Below are 20,922 nucleotides of genomic sequence, written 5' to 3' on the forward strand. Positions count from 1 at the left end.
GGTGGCTCAGTGGTAGAGTGCTTGCCTTGCATGCATGAGGCCCTGGGTTCGATTCCTCAGCACCACATAAGCAAAAAGAAAAAAGCCGGAAGTGGGGCTGTGGCTCAAGTGATAGAGCGCTAGCCTTGAGCTGAAGAGCTGAGGGACAGTGCCCAGGCCCAGTGTTCAGGCCCCATAACCAGACCCCCCCAAAAAAACAAAAAACCCTCAACCAGAGTTGATAAATAGCACTGGCTTAATGTATGCAGGAGAACAAGGTTGAGATTGAACTCAAGCCTTGGTTTAAGTAAATAGTTACAGAAAATGTATGATTTTCATAAAGAAAAACAAAACCTTAAAAAATTATCCCTGAAAAAGCTGAGTTCAGAGAAAATTTGTATCCCAGGGAATTATTGCAAACAGTAATTAGTCAAGTATTAGTGCAGCCTAATAGCTGCAGGTGATAGCATCAGGGTAAACATCTAGATTTTAGAAAGATGAAGGAGGGGAAAAGGGGAGCCTGCTAACACCAGTATAATTTCTAGATGACTATGTCATGCCCAAGGATACACTATTTGGCAGATGGACACCTAGATGTAAGTATGAACTGAGTAATAGCACTTCCTGTAACTTGACAATCACAAGAAAGAAGCCAAGAATATCTACAGCAAGCCTCTTGCCATTAGTTATCTGTTGGAGTGAATTGGGCCCTCATCTACATGCCTCATATCAGTTCGGTATGCTTTAATAAATTGAATGTCCTGCAGTTTGCTAGACTGCATAAGAACACAATGCGCAGAATTTCATTTCTCCAAAGTCCCTAAGTCATCTGTTATATGAAGACAAAATGTGGATAAAGTTTATTTGAAAATACACTAAAACATTCTGATTTTGTGTTCCACAATGAGGTTCAGAAATCTACATTATTAGCATCTCAGATGTGGGGGTGAAAAACAGCTTAGCACTTAGTTTCAGCGATCATGAGAATCTATGTACATTATTGTAATCCTCTTTCTCTAAGCTTTGACTCCTGTGTTGAGAAAATTTAGTTATGCTAGGTATGTGTAAAATATGTAGAATTATGTCTACATAAAAATACAACTTAAATGATTAATAGTTTTAGCCACATTTCCAATGACATTTTTAAAAACCTAAAATAAATTCCTTACATTCTCCAGCCAGTCTATATGAGAAAACAAGTGTGTAGCATGATAAAGGAATGGTCCCTTAATTTTAGAGTTCACATAATATGGTTCATATAATAAAGTGTAGGTTCTACTCTATTTCCACCTGTCTGTCAGTCTACCCGCTCTGCTCTGTGCCTTCCCTTTTGTCAGTGTGAATGAAGGAAGGATTAATACATAATTCTTTCAAGTTCTCTGTGCCCTCACTGACTCAGCTAGAGTAACAAAAATATCCATTACTCTGAGAAACATAAAGCCAAAGCCTCTCATTCAAAGAACTAATTGACTTCATTCACTTCTGGGGCACAGCAAGAAATAGTGTAGAGCGGGAAAAGTAACTGCGAATAACACATCAGTCCAGTATGAATCCTTCAAATTTAAACAGCAGGAGAAGTCCCTGAATTTAAGCACTGTGACATTCCAATTTCAGACTATTGACTATTATATGATAAAGTAAGCCATTTGAAAATCTATTTTTGTCTGTTTTGAAAAATGATGGCAATATTTCATTCTTCAAAGACTAAGTATAGAATATACAAAAAAATTAACAGTAGCTAATGTGTCTGGAATCTGCTAAGTGTTACTTTCACTGCAGTACTTCAGAAAGCATCTGTCCACACTCCTGGTGCGGTGCTTGGGGTCTGGGATTCTGGTGAGGGGAGGCTTCCCATTTACCTTCTTCATGAGCCATTGATCTGAGCTTTTAGACACTCTTGAACTTCCTGTTTCTTAGAAGGTGGTTAGAACCAGTAGCAGATTGCTCACTAGGGACAACTTGGAATGCTGCTAAAGCAGTATTGATGTGCTAGATACGTACAGGAATCTGAAAGGTGAAAAATTATGGGTCTATGAGGCATACTTCCTCCAATGCTTCCAATTTTGCTCTAGGGTGAATTTTCTCTAAAAATATGTTATCTGAGTGATGGTTAAAAATTCCAAAGCAATAACTCGTCTGGTTGAGACAGTAGGTTTTCCACATCTGTGCCAAGTTTTATGGTGAAGATCCTGTGAAGCAGTAGACATCTGAAATCTGGCACATGCCCCAGACTCGTGCTGCTCAGGTGTTCTAAATAATAAATATTCCTTCTCTGATATTCAGTCTGGCTAGCCTTCTCAGCAGCAGTGAGCCCATTTGTCATAAAGCAGAGAAAAAATACTTGAAGCTTTCAGAAGCATTTGTTTTTAGTTTAGTTTCTAAGTGAAGTAGAGCTGAAGAAGGGCTTCCGGGCAGGTAGTTTGTCTGGGAGATGATCTGAGAAAGCAGAAGTCAAAGAGGGAGGGAGACAGAAAGGCACAGACAGGGAAAAGCCAATATAAGTGTACATTATTGCTTCCACTGCTAAAGGCAATTGCGTTCAGTTCATCCAGAACCACTAAGAAATGAACAGAATCATTCCCAGAAATATCCTTGGGACTCAAGAGGCCTTTTCCACTAACACCTTTCTCCCATTGGTTGAAGGTCATTGTCAAAGTACTTGTTTTAGATCATATATTTAAATGGATCGAGCCAGTTCTGTTGGCATCTTTGAAAGCTCTGTGACACACCGAATTAGTTTCCCCTACCCCTGTTAGTGGTAGAACAAAATGAGTCAGATCTCATATGCCTCTTACTCCCTACCACCATGGGTAGGGCTACAAATAAACAGAACCGAGTGGTATTTACTATAGTATAGACTATATCATCTCAGGTCCCTCACAAAACACACTTACATTTTCAAGGTGGAGACTGGCTGTAATTTCTAGTCAAAAGTTCAGTTTAGATAAATTTACTAACATAAGCCAATGGCCCTTTTTGTTATTACTGCTATCAAACTCCAATAGAAATTTGCCTCCTTCTTCATTCGGCATTTCTGCAGAACTAAACTTCCTACCCAATGAAGTGTTCCAGATGTTTACACCTTTGGGATCTAACTTTTTGCTTTCTCTGCCCTTTTTAGAACATGGTTGTCATAATTTTCTATTCAGTTATCTGTCAGATATGTTGGTCTCAAGGGATACCCAATTGGGTCACCATACTACAGACCTAGTCTCCTCTGAGTGTCTGATAGTAATCAGAATAGCACTTAAAAGCAATAGTTTCCCTTTTTGCTGACATATAGGCCAAGAGTAAGCAATCACAAGTAATCACAGCTCTAGTTTCAGGGAAATTATCCCTTGGTGAAAGACTGTAATCTCCCTATTCATGGCTAATCCAGTGGAGCTGAGATTTCTTTTGAACCTATTCTTCAGTGTGTGGCTGGAAGTGATGGGGAAAGGGACAATTCTACTTGTACTTCTCTGTTTGATGCATTTACCTTTCCTACTACATGGCTCCGGGTGGCTGTACTTTTTATAAGAGACATGACTTTAGTAAAGAATGCCTACCAAGGCTTATATTCAATCTGCATAGAAACCTTATTATAATTACTCGTTTCCGGACTTTGTTTTAGCACATCTTGCACTATGGCTACAGGAGATATTTAAGTGTTGCCACAGTCTTTTGGGCAGTCAGAGCATACCTTATGTTAATAGTTGAGTCTCAAAATCTTTTTGTCAAAGGATTACAAAACAGTTCTCAAAAACATGACTCTGTGTTTACCATACTGTTCGCAAGTACAGGAGCTACTGGACAAATTATTGTTTGCCATTCTCTCCTATCTCTCATGCTAATTTCTACTTCACATAGGACTGAATAGTTAAGAAACAGATTATCACTACATCCTAATAGGAGTGAAGATCCATGGTAGATTCAACTTTAGAATATTTTCCTAAGTATTTTCTTGGATATCTTCCTATATGAACTATCTCAAACTATGGTTTAATGGAAGAGCCTCTAGTAAGAGATAGAATGCTGTTTATTATGAGGGGAGATAGAATTACTAGGAGAATGAAGAAGTAGAGAAATTGAAACATAGGAAGTCAATGCAAGGGTAAATTTTGAGTGACGCCACATAGGCAGTATTAGCTCAGTTATTTCAGAATGCTGCATGCTGCCACAAATATCCAATGATTACCTTGTCCTAATGAAATGATAAGCTTTCTGCACTTCTGTGCTGTACATGAGTAAAGGCTGAATTTGTTCTTACTAAAGTAAGATACATACTAAAGGATGTATGGCCTTGTGAGAGAGAAGATGGTAAAAAAATTCACAATGATATCTATCTCTGTTGTTCATACAACAGCAAACTGAACTTCATTGGAACCATCCACCAGAGTCAAAACTGAGGTAAAAACTAGTCCAAGTTGTTCTGAAGACAGTGTGGTGTGTCTGCTGTGATGCAGCACGGTGGGGAGAGGTGATCTCTTCACCTAATTTCCTCCTATCCAGGATGGAATGCTACTCATCCTACTCAAATACCACCCCAACATTGAGATAGCTTTTGTGTAGGATCTTGAAAAGCTGCCAGAGGCCCACAGCACATTCTCCTGAGCTCTTGCTTACCCCACCCCAACCGATGCTGATCAAATCTAAAAAAAAAAATAAGGGTCTGCAAATCTTTTAGAGTATTGTGACTTGACACTGTATACTAGGATTCCTTGTTTATCACCATTCTTCATTGTGCCTAGTTTTAATGTGAAGTGTCATTCACAGGCTCATGTTTTTAATGTTTGGTCCTTACTTTGTGATGTGGTTTTGGCTACTTTGGAAATATTGTGAGATAAGGCCTGGAAGAAGTAGGGTCTTGGGAATATCTTGGCCAGGGCTTCTTTTTTGTCTAGAGTTTAACTGGTGGTTTCCTGGGAGCTCAGAAGACCAGAATGCTGATGTGAATAGTCAGTAAAGACTACATAGATAAGTGCTTTGGAATATCCAGATGGAAACATAAACTCTCATAGGAATTGGCCATTCATGTTACATTCCAGCAAATGATTTATCTACATTTTTGTCACTGTCCTGCAGCTGTGTTAACCTGAGTTTACAGATAATGGAGTAATTGATTCGAGAGAAGAAATATCAAGATAGGATAACATTCACATTGTGGCAGTTAATACTAGCTGCATTAAAAAATTATACTTTTACCATCTTTAAGTAGTTCTATAAAAATTACTATTCAGCAAATCAGTTTATGAATACAGTGTATTCATACAATGTGACCCCTTTCATCATTATCCCCCATACCTCCCAAGGCAACCCTTACCCTCAATTTTCTTAATTTTATAGGATATGCATTGAATATTATGATTGCATTCTCTACCACTCCCTTCTGTCTTATTATTCAATGCTAGCTGCTTTTAAGCAATGAAACTTGGGAGTGAAAAGCAGAGCGAAGTTTTTAAAAATTTTTTTCTTTCCATGTATATTTCATTGTAAACCTGTACAGAGGGGTTACAGTTATATGAGTAAGGTGATGAGTAAATTTCCCACCAAGCATTGTAACCTCCTCCTTTGTTTTTCTCCTACCATCCCTTCCCTCCCTACCTCCCCAACTCCTCCCTACCCCCCCCCAAATTGTAAAGTTCATTTTCAACATAGTGTCTTGAACATCTCATTGTTACAATGGGTCAACCTGTATCCTTGTTTCAGCATTTTGTTATATCCCTTCCCCTACCCAAATTATAAAAATGTATATACATGATGCAGGGCACTGACATCAAATACAGTGAAAAAGGGTTATACTGTGGGAGAAGAACATACAAAAGAAACAAGAGAATCACATAGTACATTATAGGTATGTTAAAAACAATACCAAGAAAGTAAAAAAATACTTGTGTCCCTATCTTGGGGTTCATTTCACTTAAAATCAGCTTATATGGTCATATGAACATAGCTTTTGACCTTTTCTGCTTGTCCTAGACATGTACTAGTTGTTGTAAATAAGGGAAACCATGGGACCTATGTTTCTTTGGGCCTGGCTTACTTCATTTAGTATAATTTTTTCCAGATCTTTCCATTTCCTAACAAGTGGGGCAATGTCATTCTTTCTGATGAAGGCATAGAATTCATATATATATATACATATATATATATGTATATGTCACATTTTCTTGATCCATTCATCTACTGAGGGGCATCTGGGTTGGTTCCATATCTTAGCTATGGTCAATAATGCTACAATAAACATAGTTATGCTGGTAGTTTCGGTATGACCTTGTTTGTGATCATTGGGTAAATGCCCAAGAGAGCGATTGCTGGGTCATAGGGGAGCTCTATGTGGAGTCTTTTGAGGAACTTCCCTACTCAGAGCAGAGGTTTTGAAAAATATGTAACGTGCCCAGAAAAGAAGCATACTTATAGCTACATATGAGGAAAATGTGGTTGTTAAAGTGATTGGAGCCAGTATAGGTTGGCCCATTGTAACATGAGATGTACAAGACACTATGTTGAAAATGAACTTTACAACTTTGGGGTGGAGAGGAGTTAGGGAGGTAGGGAGGGAAGGGACAGTAGGGGAAAAACAAAGGGGTAACAGTGCTCTATAGGCAATGTACTCATTACCTTACTCATGTAACTGTAATCGCTCTGTACAGTGTCTTTTCAATAAAAATATTTTAAAAATAAATCAACCATTTTGCTCTGGGATAATAGGAAACATGTGTGGAGGTATCTCAGGAATTGGTCAAGTCTCATTCATTCCAAGCTCTAGAGTGTAAAATTTTGAACTCTTTTTGCTTTTGAGAAAAGAGCTGCTCAGATGCCATTCTTAGAACTCCTTAAGAAGCATCCTCTTGAGTTCAATCAACAAGGCACTCTGAGTCTACTGAAGAAGCCACAGCCCAAGGAGTCCCACTACCTGTGAAGCTGGCAACAGACCTCCTGTTGTACATATGATGCTAGCTTTTCAGGTGGTAAGAATCACAGAGTTACAGAGTTTTCCACCCAAATTTCACAGCCAACATGTGGCAGGGTCAGGATTTCTGCAAGCAGCTCCTGAAAGGTTAACATTTGCAACTTTGAGGATCAAGACTAAGTAATCTCTGCAATAGAGACAACTGGATGTCTGAAATGCCGGTTATGTGGACTTTCTGCCTTCAAAGCCAAAGACAATGAGTGGACCCAAATTAAGAGATAACATGTGAGCTGAAAACCACAAGCCCATAGGAGCAGGGCTCACTACACCCATTGGAGCTCACATTAGGAAACCACATGCACTCATGCCAGCTATAGTGCTCTAGTAGTTAATATTTACCCAATAAATTCGGATGTTATTTTGGTCGGATCCTTACATGTTCTGTTTTCACCTTTGGGAATAGGAATGTTGACTTCACATCATTGTTTCTTGAGAGTACAACTTCCTTTTTTAAATTTAATTAATTAATTATTTATTTTTTACAGAGAGTCAGCTAAGATTTTGCCTTGGGTCTCAGAGAAGACTTTGAACTTTTTGTATTTTTTAAAAAATAATATTGAGCTGGGGACTAGTGGCTCATGCCTGTAATCCTAGCTACTCATGAGGCTGAGATTTGAGGATCAAGGTTCAAAGCCAGCCCAGACAGGCAGCTCCAAGAAACTTTTATATCTAGTAAACTACCAGAAAAACGGAAGTGGTACTGTGGGTCAAGTAGTAGAGCGCTAGCCGAGAGCTGAAGAGCGGAGAGCCAGAGCAAAGGCCCAGATTCAAGCTCCACACTGAAAAATAAATAAATAAATAAATAAAATTGAAACTATGAAGACATTAGGAATTCTGAAGGATGGACTCAATATATTTTGCACTATGAGATGGCCATTATCCTTGGGGGCCAAGAGTAAGCTGTGACTATTTGGATATAGAGTGCCCCCCCCACTGACTCATGTTTTGAATACTTGCTCTACAGATGGTAGTGCTATTTCGAGAGGTTTTGGAAAATTTAGAGGTGGGATCCAGCTAGAGAAAGTAGGTCACTGGGGGTCTCCAGACCTTCCTGTCTCTGTCTCTGGTTCACAGCTTCTATGATATAAACTTCGGTTCTGTAACTTGCTTTCTTTCTCATCATGATGGACACTAAAATTGTGAGCCCATATAACCTATTCCTTCTTTACATTGTTTCTGTCCCGCATTTAGTTATAGAATTGTGAAACATAGCTAATGTAATATCATGCAATATCTAAATATGGCCACATGGAACTTGGAATCATTTTCCAGATCAGAAGTTAAGGTATTGTGGTTAGCACCGGGATCTGGAAATGACAGATCTGAGTTTAGAGTCCTCCTCTTAATCAACTGTGGATTCTATGTCAGGTTAAATGAACATTCCAAGGTATTTCTCATCAATCTTATTCATAAGCCCATCAGACAGATTACATGGTGGCTTTATGTGTTTATTTACATTCAGTATTTAATGTACCTTATCCAGGGCTGGTACATAACCAATGCTCTGTAAGTATCCCAGGGGATAGAAATTTTAGTTGGTTGGGTCTTTGCCCACTGTCCTCCAACTTCCCAGAATGCACACTTCCAATGAATCCCTCCCAGTGTCTCCTGAAATGTCCTTTGATGAGCTTTATCATTTGATCTTCACTCAGTGCCTATTAATATGCATGGGCCAAGTACAGGCTCATAAAAGGCATTGCCAGAAAATATAATAGTCTTTATTTCTCTGTTTTTGTCTGGTAATCTTGTTAATAAAGAACACCATTTAAATCTTACATGGCTTGCAGTTAGCAAGACCCAATCATACTTTTCTAACTCTCCCCAGACATTCGCAGTCTTCGATAGGTACAATCTGTACATGCTAGAATCAAAGGCTAGTGACCAGTTGTAGTTTGTAAATATATGTGGGTGAGGATTCAGGTTCTCAAAGAAGCTCTTTCCTAGATAGGGATAGATGTAAAAGATTCAATGGAGGAATTCATGAAAGCTACAGAGGGAGTACAAGAAGAATCTTTCAATTATGATTGCTGCTATGACCTTTATGAAGAAAGGGAAAGGAAGGATTGAGGAAGAAGAGACTTATCTCACAGTACAAATCTGAGTCAGTCTCTTCCACCTGATGTGAAGCAAAACTGACTATTATTTATCCCATATAAGCTAGCTGCTGCCCTCAGCCATCGCCAGGAGCAACAGGGAAGCAGACCTCAGTTTATGTCTAAATGAGCACTGAGAAACTCATTTGAGGTTGTCTTAATAGAGATATTATCAGGGCATCTCCATTGACACAGATCTAACTCTACTTCAAACAGCACAATCCTATTTAGAGTCTTCAAACATATCTGATTTCTGGCCCCATGTTTACAAATATCTTTGATTGAAATTTGTCAGAACCAGAAGATTTGGACTTTAGTTTGTAAACTTCCACAGTTAAATCTCATGTCAAAGCTCAAATGCTTTGAACAACATGTAATGTATAAGATGCTTTTGAGTTAGGAGAAGGTGGTTGTTTTAATATTCAGCATTATTTCACCCATAAGTGACATTTGGTTAGGCCCATTTAGACCTGTGCTGCCCCAGATGTGGAAGATTGTAAATGAATAGTTCCTAAGTTTTGTTTGTGTCTAATTCTGGATTTGGAGGGGTTTGTTTTTGAGCAATTGGTTGCAGATAATTTTTTCTGCATCATTGGGCTTCGATATATCACCAACACTAGACATATCAGGTGATTTTTTTGACTGATTGTGAGCTTTCTATCTTCTTCAACGTGTCTCTCCTTCATTTCCCATACCTTACACATTTCTTGTTAAGAAATGCTCATGTTGACTGCAGTTGGCAGGTTGAGTGGAAGACCTCAGACTACTTTTTCAACAGAAAGCTTTGTCTCTGTTCTGAGGTGTATCAGACAGCTGCACAGGCACAATAATGAGTTTGCCCAGCTCATCTCTTGTCTCTATTGATGAGATTTTGGCTGCAATTTTTTTTCCAGAAGGGAGTCTCTCTTTCTGTCTACAGATCAATTTAGATTTGATGTTTAAAGCTGAGACTTCCTTCCATTTCTGAGTAGTTTTATTGATAATGGTTTCTACAGCCTGTCAGTTTCAATACTCTTTTGTATCTTTTCTAATTTAGTGTTAAGAGCACTGCAGAAAACATAAACAACCTGGCACTTTTGAGGCTTCCGGCACTCCAGTATTACTCAGTTGCAATTTATCTGTTTAGTTGATAACCAATAAGCCAGATGGATATTCTCTTTTCAGTATCTTTCACCATGGTAAATTGAATGCCATGAGTTAGCTCTTCCATGTGGAGTGAACTAAGTCAATTTTTGGAGTGGGGATGGGAAACTGTTTCTTGATTTTATCTCCACAAAAAGAGCTGACAGTAGCAAGTTCGACATGACAGGATGATCAAATTCTCAGGGTCTGATATATACAAGAAAATCTCTCTAGTGCACCCCAGGTGATGCTACACAGCGATTTGAATACTGTTCCAGGCCCGAGAGCCAAATTCTCAGAGATGATGTCACAGAATGAAATCTGGTTCAGCTCTGTAAAGAGCATTTCTTCCAATGGTTATAATCTGCTTTCCCAGTGCAATAATTATTTAAGAATGTAAGCACTTCACCTAAAGCACCTCCATTTATAAAATGATTTTTGTAGGGCAGAAAAGGAAATAGAAGCTAAAAGGTCTGATCTCACAAAGGTCTGCTTGCAGATATGAAACAATCATGGATTCCTTTCAATTTCCAGATTTTGGACATTCAACTTAATATTGCTTTTCCAACTTAATATTGCCTTGCCTTTCCACTTGTTTTTTATAGTCTTTCTCTCATATGTATACACACACACACACACACACACACACACACACACACACACATAAATGCATACTCTATTTTTCTTGGGGACAACTTTTGTTGGTTTGTTTCTTGCTTTCAATCAATGTCTCCACTTAGCACAGTGCCACCTTTCAGGATGGGAGGAAACACAAAAGCAGTCATCCTCTTGTACTTGACGTGACCTTCAGGTCTGAGATTCTGATATTTAAAAAGGCTTCTTGTACTGTGTCCCCTCATGACAGAGAGCATACTGTGAAAGCCTCAGAACCACTTTCAGTTCAATTCCATTAAGTGAAAATTTATGGAAAGTAGTTGCACAGACTTATAGGGACACACTCTTTATGATTATTATTATTGATTGCAATCAGTTTCAGTCCTGTTCTAATCTTGGTGTCCGGGGTCCTCGGTGAAGCTAGAGGAAATAACTATGACCTTGGACTTTACTCTGTTTTCTGATCATTTATTCTTGAAGTGTGAACTGTAGGAAGTCTGTTTTATTCTTTATGTGAATTAAAGTAAATTTTAATTTTTCAAAATGATTTTACTGCTTAAAAGTGATATATTTTAAGGCTTTATTTTAGATGATAAGTTCAGTACACTTGAGTTTAAACTGAGACTAATTCTACTGATAACACCAAAATCTGACATCACATACGCTGGCTTAACAACAAGAAAGACTTTCTAAGGTGGAGGGGGTTGTGCTTTTGTTAAAACAGTCCAGAAGGCAGGAGAAAAGAGTCAGGATCTATTTATCTTATTTATGTGTTCTTTATTCTCTCCTCTCATTTGATGTAGAATACATTTCTTACATCTGTAACAAAGATTGCGATACTGTTTTGGAAAGAGAAATATTCTATCAATCAATCCTTTGCAATTCACTAAAACACTCAACTGGAATATCCAGGATGCAATCATTGATGTCTTAGATAAAAACAGAGGAAAGTAAGTGACCCTGGGTTCTCTCAGTTGACACATTATATTAATAAAATGTCTCTATCTCAGGGCTGCTCATGGGGATGTGGGTGGCAGTTTCAGTAGTGGGAGGATAAGGAAAGCCACTGGAGTGGAAGTGGCAAGCCCCTTGTTTTTTCTATGGTTGGACAGAGTTGATACAAAGAGAAGATGGTCCTTGCACTTGGGGACCCTCTGTGGGATGAGGCTTTGTCCTGGCAGATGAGGATTCTAGAGTGAAATCTTGCCTTATGACCCCATTGCCCATGGTTGGTAGCTTCAGACCTGTGATTTTAGGATAGAGTCTTATTCACATGTCTGATGCTACCAGTTTTGTAGGTGGTACTGGGGAATCTAAAAAAGGCTGAGACATCACCAAGATGAAGAGAAAGCTTCATGCCTTAAGTCTCCATCTCACTATCTACTTCCACACACAATGTTCTCAGTCCTGGCAACACTAACCGATCACATTCCTTGATGACAATGGCACCTCTGCCAGTCACTGCTCTGTCATCAGTGTCCAATGGTTGTTAGGTTAATGGAGGTGCTGCCAGAGGAGGACAGTGGTACAAAAAGTATTTGTGACTCTAAAAGCTGAGGGCAGAGCTCCTTCCTGCCTCCTCTCCACAGCATTCTTGAGCAAACCTTTCCATGAGGGTACGAGATGCTTTAAATAAGTGTTGCCTTATCCAGATATTCAACAACAGATGACATAATAATAAATTGACTTAAATAGGAATCTTCAACTATCTTTTTAAATTATTGAACTAAAATACCAGGCACAGCGATTGGCCTTGGTGGGTATAGGAATGCAGAAGTCCTGTCTCCAATCCTTAAGGAAAACAGACAAAGATGAAATTAAGGTCCTTTAGGTACTTGTATAATAAGAGAGGGGAAGGATTTAGGGTTTCAAGAAGGAAGAGCTGCATTGTCCTTGTATCAGAGAAGGATGTGTTGAAATAGTGGAAATCTTTGTTTAATCACCATACTTCAGTTTTTACAACTTGCATTGAGGTATTGTGACAGAAGTATGGCATGAAGTCTTTGTTTCCAGGGAAGAACAATTTTCTGGACAACTCAAGCATTCAGAAATCATGGGGTTTGAGGAGTAGGGTTGTCTTCTAAATAAAGAACTTCAAAAATCCTATATTTTCATGTGACAAAAAGCTAAAAAAATTCTTATCTTTAAGTATAGATTGTTTCCTTAAATTTTGCCATACTGCTATAGAAAAATTAACTATGAAAAATTAACCATAAAACCATGACTAATCACCTCTTTATAGTATAATTTCATTCACTTCATGATGCAAACTTTGATTTGCAATTATATAAGGAATTATATAAAGAATTATATAAGGAAGTGACAGACACACATAGATGTAGAGAAGAGAGAAGACAAAAAGCAATCAATTATAATTTCAAATTTTGACAAGGCACTTTATCATTAAGTCAATGATTTTGTCAATATCAAAAGTATCAATTATTGACCTTAAAATTTTGTGTAATACGTAATTTATAGCAGTTATGAAACTGTTTCCTCTATCTCCCATAAAGATTAATTATGGAAGCCAGGCATTGGTGACTTACATCTGTCATCTTAGGTACTCTGGAACCAGAGATCTGTAGATCATAGTTCAAAAGCTCACAGGCTGAGAATACCATGAGATCCATCTCCAATTAACCACCAAAAAGCTGGAAATGGAGCTGTGGTTCAAGTGATAGAGTGCCAGCCAGCCTTGATCAAAAAAGCAAAAAGACAGAGCCTAGGCCCTGAATTCAAGCACCAGTAGTGACGCACGCGTGCGCACGCGCATACACACACACACACACATACACACACACAGAGTTAATTGTGATTCTCTCATACATGATTAATTGTGATTCTCTCATACATGAAGGAAAAGGGACCCCGAGCTTTCTGTCTCATCAGCTGGGAGACACGTGCTTTGGGAATTGCAGGGTGAGGTATTCTTGCTACTGAGCCTCTCCTACATTTCAAAGAACACAGGATATGCCAACATCTGGATTGAGAGAGGATGCACAGTTTGACAAAGCCATTCCTGCATCTAATTCTCTTTCCTTTTCATCTGTAGCACAATAAAGGAAATTAAAGTTAGTGATCGATTGTGTTTGAGTGCATTATCATCATGATGGAATATGTGTACAGTGCAACAAACATGAAGCTACTCCATCACATTCTTTTTTTCCTATGTATTTAATTCTATTTATCACAAGCCATGAAACTGACATTTATTTTATTCAGAAGAAGAAAAGAAATTTATCTATTCCATTTGAGTGTTTCTTCTTTGTGAACAGAACTTTCTATTTTCTGGGATGAATTTATACATATGAAAGCACTCACAAATCTTTATTATCACATAAACCCTTTGAAAGCAGTACTATTTCAGGTTTACCCCTTAGTTACTTGCTATTGTTTATTTTAGTTCATAGAAATCATGGTTATGAGTTTTTTGATATTATAAATGAACTAGAAGAGTACTTTATTAGAAAGGGTTTATGAGACTATTCTTTTTATTGGTTGAGATTATCTTTTTGAATTAAATTACATTGTGGAGTAACCCTTTTTCCTTTCTTCTTTCCTTGCTTTGTGTGCTGATACTTGAATGGAGGACCTGGGCATAGGCCTTGAGCTTTTCTTGCTCAAGGCTGGTACTTTACCACCTGAGCCCACAACAATATTTCCAGCTTTCTGCTGATTGATTGGAGGTAAGAGTCTCATACTATGTCTAATTTCTATGTACTCTGGCTTTGAACCATGATCCTTAGACCTCAGCTTCTTGAGTAGCTAGGATTACAAACATAAACCACAGGTGTCTGGATGCCTGAGACTATTTTAAATTTATATTTTCTTCTATATTTAAATTTCTTGTCTTAATATTGGTGCATATTATTTTCTGTGCACTTTGCAATGGAAATATACATATAATTTCCTCCTATGAAAATGATTCCTTCCCTCTAATTTATTCTAATCTTGTCTTAAACGTTTAATGTTATTGATAACAGCCAGGCGTTACCTCCCAGAATCATATACACAGTAGATAAACCAGAGTCAGCCATGAAAAATATGGAACATACTGGATACCACTCAGTTTGTGTTTCTTCTCCATCTGTATGTCTTTCACTGTCACCTGGTCTTCATTGTAGATGACCCTGAAGAACACAAATCCAGGTTCCAAGCTTCACAAAGGACTTCCTTAGTGGTATTGCTTATTTTTCTTTTACAGAAGCACATGCATATCTACTGTGGTTACCTAATTAAGCTTTATGGCTTAAGCAATACATCTCTACTCATGGACAATTCATTGATTAAAAATCTGTAGACTTTTCAGTGTATCAAGTAATGCTGTCATACAAACATATCATAGATATGTAAGTAATGCTACATATGGAGAGAGACAAGAGACAGAGACGTGTGGAAAGTTGCAGAGGGAAGGAAGGCATGTTCATCTTTATCTCACAAAGGACTGAGGACCAAGTTGATAAGTGCCTTGCTTTGCATAGCACAGTAAATTTAAGGCAAAGGCATATTTCTGTTTGCTTTTTAAATGTATTATTTAATATTTATTTGTTTATTTGTGGCAGTATTAGGTTTTGAACATGGGGCTTCTGGCTTGCCAGGTAAGTGCTCTTCTACTTGAACTGTGTCCCAGTTTTAATCAGTTTTTAAATGCTTCCTAATAATTGAATATGTCTATAAGGTAGCATGTACTGGTTTGATAGCTGTATGCAATATGTAATATTAAAATCAAGGTAAGAATATTTATCTTCTCAAACCTTCATCATTTCTTTGTAGTGAGAATACTAAAATCTTTTCACATATGTATGATTTAAATCATATATACATGTGATTTATATCACATGTATATATGATATATATAGAGAGAAGAGACAATTTTAAATACAATTTTAAAATAGTCTCAGATATATATATGTATGTATGTATATGCATATACATACATATATATGTATATGCATATACATACATATATATGTATATAGAGAGAGGGAGAGAGAAAAAAAGATTTATTGTTATATGTTGGTCATCAGACAAAAAGACCCAGTAAGATGCGGAAATAGGCTCTTGTGCTCTATGGCACAGGGCGAGTCTTTCATCCAATTGCATCCTGACCTTCCAGTCTTCTGTAATCTGGAGCCATTAACATCCTTGAGTACTAGATCCAAAGCTAAAGCCACCATCTTGGCTCTTTCAGAGTCTCTTCTCCAACAGAGCTCATAGATAGATGATCGAAAAAATGGATCCAACTTGCATTTAGTGTTTCCAACATCTGGTTTATTTTACTCACTTCTGGTCTACAATCTATTGGAGACTACCAACTATCATCATGACTACATGTGTAGTTAAGTAATTAAACAAATAAAATACAATTTATAAGCCAATTTTTCTATAATACAAACATCCTTGGAAAGAAGTTTAATAATTAAAAAGGTTTGAATCTACTTCATTATTTTATCATCCATTTAAGAGTATCAAACTTATTTTCCAGAGTCCATAACTGAAGGCTCATATTTGTGTTTTTTTCTTAATTTAATTTTATTGTCAAGGTAATGTACAGAGGGGTTATAATTGCATAAGTTAGGTAGTGAGTACATTTGTAATCCTAGCTAGTCAGGAAGCTGATATCTCAGGATCACTATTGGAAGCCAGCCCAGGAAGGAAAGTCAGTGAGACTCCTATCTTCAATTAACCAGCAAAAACTCAAAGTGGAGCTATGGCTCAAGTATAGAGTACAAGCCTTGGGCAAAAAAGCTCAGGGAGAGTATTTAGACACTGAATTTAATTTCTAGAACCTACATGTGTATATGTGTATACACACACACACACACACACACACACACACAAATAGTCCCATTAAAGTTGGTAAGGTCTTTTTTCCTCCTTCCTACTTTTTCTTATACTGTTCAAAGTAAATATTTAACACTTTCTCTTCAGAATTATTTTTCTTTACAAGAAATAACCTTGGTAATATAGTTAAAGTTCTTATTCCTTTCCAGTTCCCTAAATATCCCTATTCATTTGTGCCCACATATGTGTATAGCCATAAACAGTCTGTGTTGTGATGTATGCTTTTAAACCTTGCATAAATTACATAATATTTTACATATTTTGCATTTGCTGTTTTCTCTAAACATTGCTTTCCATATTTATACATACCCATTCAGACTATCACATTTTTCCCTGTTTCCCTTCTTTTTATTTGGGTGGGGTTTAAACTCAGGTCCTCAAACATGCTAGAGAAACATTTCACTATTTGAATCAGTCCCCCAACCCCTTTCAATAGTATTTTTCCCCACAGTTATCCTCAGACAGCGGTCCTCCTGCGTATGATTCTCAGCAGTTTGAATGACAGATGTGCACCATCAAGCTTGCCCTATCTATTTAAGTGGGATCTCATTAAGATTTTGCCCAGATTTAGCCTTGTACTATGAACCCCTAATCTCCACACCCTGAGTAGTTGAGTTTACAGACATGAGGCCCTGTTCTCATTCCCAGACCATTGATTTTAGCTCTTTTCCCCTGTGCATATACACAAACTACCTTTCCATTTCCACAATAGTAAGCTTTTAGAAAGTTTCTATTTTTTGTCTATTGCCAATAGAAATACATTATTAATATATATTCATGTATTTTTTCAACTGTAATTTTATTTTCAAATAATTCTCCAAAATGTTAGATTTAAATTTTTCATAGCAAGACATGAGCTTTTTAATCTTGGAGCATTTCCATAATTTTCACTCCCATATTTGTAAAATCATAGAGTTCTATGGTTATTAAATTGCATTTTACTTTTTAAAAGTAAATTTGATGTTTGTATCAACTTTGGTGAATATTTTCTAAAAATCTTAAGATTTTCTTGATAATGGCCATTCTAACAGGGGTGAGGTAAAATCCCAATGTTGTTTTGATTTGTATTTCTTTGATGGTCAGAGATATTGAACATTTCATGTGTCTATTGGTTATTCTTATTTCTTCTTCAGAGAAGACTCTCTTTAACTCTTTACACACTTTTAATGGAGTCATTATTTCTTTGAGGATTTGTTGAGGGAGGTTAATTTTTGAGTTCTCAGTATTTGTTAGATATGAGGACCTTGTCTGATGCATAGCTAGTAAAGGTATTCTCACATTTATGGGCTTTCTGTTTATCTTGATAGCTACATTATTTGCCATGCAGAAACTTTATTTTGATGCAATACATTTATCCAGTCTTTCTTTTATTTCTTGTGATTCTGGATTGTTACTTAGGAAGTTTGAACCTGTACCAAGGAACCCTAATCCTTTCCTTATCCCTTCCTGTAATATTTTCAGGGTGTTTGGTCTTACATTGAGGTCTTTGATCCAGTTGGAATTGATAATACAGATGCTGGCGGGGATATGGCCAAAAGAGACTGCTACTACAATTTTGGTTGGTATACAAACTTGTTCAACCACTTCGGAAAGCATTATGGAGGTTCTTCAAAAGATTAAACAAAGAACTCCCCTATGATCCAGCATTCCCACTTTGGGGCATTTACCCATATGAACACAAACCAGCCTGCACTAAAGCTGCCAGCACAACCATATTCATTGCAGCATTATTTACCATAGCTAAGAAATGGAATCAACTCAGATGACCCTAAGTGGATGAATGGATCAAGAAAACATCACACACACACACACACACACACACACACACACACACACACAATGGAATTCTATGCTTCCACTAAAAAGAATGGCATTGACGCATTCATACGGCAATGGAAAGACTTAAAAAAAATTATAGTAAGCAAAGTAAGCCAGACTCAAAGAACCATAGACTGCACAGTTTCCCTCATTTGTAATAAATAGAATATGTCTATAAATCTACAAGTAAATTCATTGGATAGTAAAAGACAATTATACTTGGACATGAATAATTAAACAGCACTATAAGCACTCACACAGTGAGAACAAAGGAAGATATTCTTAGGAGAGGATCACAATGGCTCAATAGCTATGTGCCTATGACCATATAAAATGATGTTTATCAACATGAACTCCAAAAGATGGAAACAAGATGATTTTTTTAAATTGTACCATTTACAGTTATTTTTTCCTTATCTTTTTCCTTTGTTTTATTTCCTCTTTTCACTGTTTTTTATTTCTGCACCTTTTGTCTTGTATATAAGTATATTTGATTTGGTGCAGAGAAGGGGCAGCACAGAAATGGTGGGATACCCACTAGACACTATGTTGGAAATGGGGAAGAAAGGGCATCAGGAGGGGACAACTGGGAGAAAATGAGAGAGGAGGGCAACACTGTTCAAAACAAAATGTACTCATTACCTGACTTATGTAAGTGTAACTCCTCTATACATCATCTTTACACTAAAATTTAAATTAAAAAAGAAACCCTAAGGTTTATCAGATTAATTGATATTAGCATTGATATTCTCTTTTGTTTTCTTGTTGCTTTATTCTGTGTAAGAGAGTGGCATATTGCTTGAATTGCCTATGGAATAAATAAGAAATATTTATTCAAAGGAAACATGAAAATAGCTTTGAAATTGGAGTATGAGTCATAGCTCAGTGGTAGAGTGCTTGCCTCTCATGAGCAAGCCCTAGGTTTGATTACCAGCACCACAAAAAATAGAAGAGGTGGAGGGGGAGGGAAGAAAGAGGGAAGGAGGGAGAAAGAGATAGGGAAGAAGGAAGAGAAAAAAGAAAATGGCTTGGTTCTGCTAATAGCAGATCTTGTTTTCAATTATCTCTTCAACATATTATATCTTTGATATTAAATAAGTTACTTATTCCTCAAAGGACTTCCTTTCCTTATCTGCAGCTCTTACAGAGTTTCAGTAGGATTCAATTGTATAAGAGAAGTGCCTAACATATAGATCACATAATAGTGCACTTCTTTAAATTAATTGATGACTGAATCTTATTTAAATGAAAAGAGAAGGAAGGGAATGAGAAAGGAGATGAAGCTCTACCTTGTGACCAGTTTGGTAACCCTAGATATTAAGATTATCTATTAGTTTTTATAGAATTACATTGTGTGAAAATATCCTTGAAGATGGCTATAAGTCTTGTGGAAGAAGAACCAAGGTACACTATAAACAATGAAAATCCATGACTATTTCAAACTTTAGTAACTATTCAACAAAGGTGGTTAAATAATTGTTTCTAAACTAAATATCATCTATTTTATTTGTATCCATTCTTCTAATTTCAACAACTAACCACAATTGTGGAAAACTGAAAAGAATAGTGTAAAAAGAGATCTATTTTTCTTTAGGTCTATGCAATTATTCATCTGTTACCAGATACTTCAGCAGTTTCATTCATTTGGCTATTGGTACAGTGCTGCAATAAATATAAGTATACAACTGTCTTTCTTTCATATTCATTTACCTTTGTGGATCTATATCCAATAGTAGTAAGATGGGATCATAAGGAAGCTCTATTTTGAGACTTTTGAAGAACCTTCATACTGATTTCCATAGTGGTTGCACTAGTTTACATTCCCACCAACAGTGTAATAGGGTTTCTTTTTCACACAGCCTTACTGGCATTTCTTGTTGTTTGTTTTCTTTATGTCTGCCTTTCTGACTGGGGTGAGATGGAATCCTAGTGGGGGTTTTGATTTGCATATCCTTTATGATAAGGATATTGAACATCTTTTCATGTATCTATTAGCCATTGTATTAGTCTTCTGAGAACTATTTACTCATTTCACTTACCCAAGTATTAAATGAATCATTTAGTTTAATCTTTACTCTTTTGGATTCTTTGTATATTCTGGACATTAATGAAACCGTGTCATTTTCAAGAAAATGGATGCAACTGGTGAACATCATATTGAGTGAAAAAAGAATAGTTTGAGTAACAAGGTCTTATGTTTTCATTCATTTGTGAAAATAAGACATAAATGCCATAGGAATTCATGTTCAAATTATATGCCTATATAACTATATACATATAGTTAAGCATGGGACCTGACTCTAAGGGACTACTTAGGAGGAGAAGGGAAAGAAGAAGGGGAGAAAGAATGATAGAAGGGAAATAAAATATAGAACTATGTATGAAGATAGTATGAAGAACTTCAATGAGAACTGTTGGTCAGCAGGAGAAAAGAGGTAAGAGGAATTGACTTTGTTGGGGTAAAAGGGTTTGAGCTAATAAGAGTGAAAGAAGGTGAAT

This window comes from Dipodomys ordii, unplaced genomic scaffold (assembly GCF_000151885.1).
Source record: "Dipodomys ordii isolate 6190 unplaced genomic scaffold, Dord_2.0 Scaffold9, whole genome shotgun sequence".
Classification (NCBI taxonomy): domain Eukaryota; kingdom Metazoa; phylum Chordata; class Mammalia; order Rodentia; family Heteromyidae; genus Dipodomys; species Dipodomys ordii.